This window comes from Cornus florida, unplaced genomic scaffold (assembly GCF_030987335.1).
Source record: "Cornus florida cultivar Cherokee Brave unplaced genomic scaffold, ASM3098733v1 CherokeeBrave_3.0.0_Hap2_Chr02, whole genome shotgun sequence".
NCBI lineage: Eukaryota > Viridiplantae > Streptophyta > Magnoliopsida > Cornales > Cornaceae > Cornus > Cornus florida.
The window spans coordinates 93,452,713-93,458,810 of NW_026775572.1; positions in this window are offsets into that span (position 1 = coordinate 93,452,713).

The following is a 6,098-nucleotide window of genomic DNA, read 5'->3' on the forward strand; positions in this document are numbered from 1 at the left end:
AATATTGTGGACCCTGTCCAACTGTGGTGGCAAAGCAAGCCTCTAGGCAACCTCTCCTACCCTGTCCAAGATCTCAAAAGGTCCAATGAATCGTGGTGATAACTTGCCACTTTTCCCGAACCTCATCAACCCCTTTCGTGGAGAAACTCGAAGAAAAATATGGTCTCCCACCTCAAAGGATAGTGGTCATCGCTGTCTATCCACATAACTCTTCTGACGGCTTTAAGCCGTGAACAATCTCTGCCTGATCAACTTAATCTTCTCGGTAGTCTTGAGTACAATGTTGGGTCCTAAGGCAACTATCTCACCTACCTCAGTCCAACATACTGGAGACCTACAAGGTCTACCATACAATGCCTCAAATGGAGCCATCTCAGTGCTTGCCTAATAACTATTGTTGTAGGCAAACTCAATAAGTGGAAGGTGATTATCCTAACTACCTCCCAAATCAAGTACATAAGCCCGAAGCATATCCTCTAAGATCTGGATGGTACGCTCCGACTGGCCGTTCGTCTATGGATGGAATGTCGTGCTAAGGTGCAACGATGAACCAAACACTACTTGAAGTCCTTCCCAAAACCTCGAAGTGAACTTGGCATCCCTATCTGAAACAATAGCCACTAGAACTTCGTGCAACCTTACAATTACTTTCACATACAATACACCAAATGCCTCAGCGTCATCTATTGCCTTGATAGGCAAAAAGTGAAGCTGTCTTGGTCAATCTATCAATAATGACCCATACAGATTCATTTCCCCTTCGTGACATAGGAAGACTTGTCACAAAATTCATAGCAATCTTTTCCCATTTCCACTACACTACAGGCAATAGCTGCAATAAACTAGCTGGTCTTTGGTGCTCGACCTTCACCTACTGACAGGTAAGGCACTTAGCCACAAACTATGCAACGTCCTTCTTTATCCCATTCCACCAATACTGAAGTCTCAAATTATGATACATCTTGGTACCACCTAGATAAACTGCAAAGCGGGAAGTATGAAATTCCCGTAAGACGTCCTCACGACAAACTGTGGGAACAACCAACAAGCCCCTAAACCATAGACCTCCATCTACGCGTAAGGTCCAATCTTTCATTGTCTCACCACCATAAATCAAAATGTGAATGGCATCCAAATCCAGATCTTATCTCTGTGGCTCAATTACTCATCTAACAAGAGTGGGCTGAGCCACGAGACTAAACAAGAATGTTGACTCACTGCCAATATCATCATCAAAACAATATAATCCCATATCTACTAAATCTTCAAGCATTTTCTATTTCTGAATGGCTAATCCAGCCAAAGTCCCATGAGATTTTCAGCTTAAGGCATCAGCTACAACATTAGCCTTGCCCAGATGATATTACAAGTCAAAGTTGTAATCCTCTAAGAATTCAACCCATTGCCTTTGTCTGTTGTTCAAGTCCCTTTGGGAGAAAAGGTACTTATAATCTAAGAACACCTCGAATCTCTCACCATACAAATAGTGTCTCCAACACTTCAAGGCAAATACAACTGCCGTTAACTCCAGATCATGAGTAGGGTAGTTATGCTCATGAGTCTTCAACCGTCGAGACCTATAAACCACTACTCTACCATCCTGCATTAGCACACAACCCAAACTATCACGTGAAGTGTCACGATAAATCACATAACCCAAGCTACGCTCTGGTATCACCAACACTGGAGCCGTAGTCAACTTTGTCTTCAATTCCTGAAAGGAAGACTCACAGGCTTCATTCCATGTAAAATTGATACCCTTCCGGGTTAAGCGAGTCATAGGTGCTGCCAAATGGGAAAAATCCTTCACAAATCTTCGATAGTACCCTGCTAGGCCAAAAAAACTCCAGATCTCAAAAACATTATTGGGTGGCTCCCAATTTAAAACTGTTTTTAACTTTGTTGGAACCACTAACACTCCATCTTCTGAGACAACATGCCCCAAAAACTTCACCTCTTGTAACCAAAATTCACACTTCTCATATTTGACATACAAGCGGTGCTCCCGCAAAATCTATAATATAATGCTTAGATGAATCTCGTGCGCCTCCCGAGATCGTGAATACATAAGGATGTCAGCCATGAAAACTATCACAAATTGGTCCAAGTAATCGTGAAAGACGTAATTCATTAGGTCCACGAATGCCGCTAGTGCATTAGTCAAACCAAAGGGCATAACAAGGAACTCATAATGTCCATACGGTGTACGGAAAGCTATCTTTGGGATATCCTCATCCCTAACCCATAACTGATAATAGCCTGACCGTAAGTCAATCTTCGAAAAATAACTGGCTCCCCTCAACTGATCAAACAAATCATTTATCCTTGGCAAAGGATACTTGTTCTTGATGGTGGCACGATTTAACTTTTAGTAATCGATGCTGATAAGCACTGAAAAGTGTGTATTTAAACCCCTTAATCTTGAATGTTCTAAGACCTTATTCTATCTTATTTTCTCGTTCTAGTCTAATTTCATGTTATTTCCCTTTTCAGACACTTATCCCCAAAATAAGTCAATTCAGCTTAATTAGAGCATTAAAAGAAGCAATCTCAAGCCTAGTAGAAGAAAGGAGCAAAGTGGAAGCAAAGTGATGAAAAAGCCTTCTCGGATCAATCGAACCAAGTTACGATCGATCACACTGTGATCGTTCCAACCCTGACATGATGGATCGAGCCCTTTATCCTTATCCTTAGGAAAATTTCCTATTCGATCGATCCAACCTTTCCTCTGATCGATCGAACCCTTTTGATCTTATCCTCACCTACCACTTTTGTCCTTTTCCCAAAAATATCTTAGCCTTGCCCTTATCCAAAAAGTGTGTCGCCATGGTTCGATCAATCCAAGCAACTATATGATCGATCGAACTACCTCAAATTGAGTGAAAAACAAAGTTCAAGCCAAATTAAAGGTGTGCTCGTGGTGCAATCATTTGGAGGTCCTAGTACACGAGGTCTAACCATTGGGTATAACATTTGAGCTACCTATATAAGGATTTTGGCTAGTTTTAGTAAAGGTGGTTAGTTAAAGAGAGACACTTGGCTAGAGATTAGAGAGAGAAACATACAATTTGGGAAAGTTCTTCCACTCATCTAGGGTTTCTTCCAAGAACACAAGAGGAGGAAGATGAATTCTACCATAGAGATAGCCCTTGAGGGTTAGATGCCAACATCAATGAGTGGCTAAACTATTCTCTTGGGGCTAGAGATAGCCCTAAGCATGCTTCCTAGACTTTGATGTTTTGTAATTAATGGGGATTTGTGTTGTATTTCTTGTCTTGACATCTTATATATATAAATCTTGTTTCTACAATGATTTGTGCAGTTTAATACTTCCAATTGATCATTTAATTCTATCCATATGTCTATGTATGTTAGAATGAATGTTCATGTGTTTATCATTAAATTTTGTGATATTGATACATGTCTATGTGTGTTGATATATGAATCTAGTGATGGTCAAGGCATGGTGCTTAAATGGATTACTCTTGTGATTTATTTGATGGTTCATACTTATTTCTTGATGGATTGTGCCACATACTTAGTTTAATTAGTTTAATTTTGATGTCACTAGCTTAGTTGTAGTGTAATTGCCTTACTTTCTTAGATAGGTGGACAATCCATTCTTGTTATTTGATGCTCCACAGTTATGAATGCAAGTGGTATATTTCTCTAACTTAATGAGTGTGCATTAATTGTGGACTTATGGATGGATTAATGACTTAATTTGATATGTTGTGCTATTTACTAAATTGACTAGACAATGTATTCTTATTTGGCTATCTATGTTTAATATTACAATTAATGGCACACACTTTCATTTACAACACACAATCCCCCTAATCCATCAAATATTGAATGTCTATAAAGGTAATGCTTAGTGGAGAACTCTATGACCCAAGACCCCTCTCTCATATTCTCTACACCTCATTTGTTTTAGTTATTTTATATTACATTTCTTTAGTTTAAAGTGTAATATAATTCGACCAACAAACTCTCTTTTCATCATTCGACCTACTAATCCAACATTGATTCCAAAGTGCCATTCCTTTCCCTTGGGATGATCCCTACTCACTCTAGCTACATTAATAGTTAGTACTGGTAGTGGCATTCTATAAATTCAAACTTGGCCACACTACATTTTACCACCTTTTGTGCTTTGGTCCGACAACATGCCATATGCACAACCTCAAATAACCATTTTTCTTCTTAGCAAATAAGACAGGTGTGCCCCACGGTGACACACTTGGTTGAATGAAACCTTTCATCCTCAAATCATCAAGCTGCTTCTTCAATTCTTCCAATTCTATCGGTGCTATACGATACGGTGCCATAGAAATTGGCACGGTACTGGGCATTAGATTAATAGCAAACTCCACCTCTTGATGTAGAGGTAACTATATCAAGTCCTCCGGAAAAACATCCAAGAAGTCACGAATAATTGCCGGATAAACCCCCTCTGCAACACCATCTTCTTCGGCTAAAAGACTAGCCAAGAAGTAATCACCACGACCTCGTCCATGAACCTCATACAATGATGGAGTGTGAGAATCACTCCGATCTCCCACGAAAAAGAAACAATCCCCATCGGGAGTGCAAACTGTGACTCTTCCTCTGAAACAATCGATCGTAGCACGAAATGAAGTTAACCAATCCATCTCGAGAATGACATCAAAACCAGTCATCTCCAGGAGGATAAGGTCAAACACAAAAGTCCGTCCAGCTATCACAATGGAATAATCTCTCACAACTCTGGTCAAAGACACTGAAACCCTAACTGGCGTGTCAACATATAATGCCTGATCCATGCAACTAACCTCTAACCCCGATGTAAGTGCAAAGGATGATGATATAAAGAAATGAGATGCACCAGAGTCAAACAGAACATGAGCCCAATAACCAAACACTAGGAAAATACCTCAGACAACTGATGGACCAGAAGACGTATCGGCCTAGACAACTACATAGACACGCCCCTGTGGTGCCTGTGCCTATGAACTGCCAACTTAAACACCTGACTGTTGTGCTGACATAGTAGGAGTATCTTTCCTAGCTAGTTATGAACCTTGAGAAGACATGGCAGGCTGTGGTGGTGGTAGTGGTCTAAAACCTGACTGAGCTGTAGCTGACTATGACGGCCTCTGCTGCGATCCCCTGCCACTACCGATACTTACTCCCTGATTTAGACAATCCTTAACCCTATTGCCCTATTGGCCACAACTAAAACATGCTCCTATGTTAATAGACGTCTGGGGCACTCTGCCTTGTAGTGACCCGACTAATATTAGTGATAGCAAACAACACCACTCTTAGCAGACCCTGCTTGCATAGGGGTAGTAAGTTGATAGTGCTGACTAATGTCCCTGAAATTGAGACGAACTACCCTAATTCTTCTTCAATGACTGCCCCTCTGAAGATGATCCTGCATTCTTCTTTTGTTTCCAATGTTCCCTTCCTGCTTTTCTATCCTTCGCTTCCGCCTCTAATATTAATGCTCTTTTCACTGCCTCGGCATAAACCTTGAAGTACTGTGCCATTATCAATGGTCTCATTTGATAATGAAGGCCAGAAACAAACTTCCAAGTCTTGTTAGCCTTATTTCTCACTATCTCTGGGGTAAAGCAAGAAAGAGAGGTAAACTTGTTTTCGTATTCCGTCACTGACATGTTGCCTTGTATGAGACCATCAAACTGTTTCCTTAACTCGCACCTCTTGGTAATCGGAAAATACTTTTCATAAAATAACTCCTTAAACATATCCCAACTCATGTACTCAACCTTGTGTTGGTTAGTGACCGACTTCCACCAAAGCTTGGCGTCCTTGGAAAATTTGTAAGTGGCCAAGATAATTTTTAGATGATCTTCCATCACATCCATAGAAGTCAAGTGGCTTTCCACTTGGTCAAGGTAGTCGTCCGCTACCATTGGATCATTGGCATCAACTTTACAAACCCAGAAATCAACTTAAGACGTTCCTGCGCTGCCATCTCCTCTACCTGAACTACCGGTTGTGGTACGGAAAATAAGCAATTGTGGCCCTTAAGGCTCTCTGTAACAAGCGATTCAATGCCAAATCAACCAAACCTTCACCCTTTTCAATGG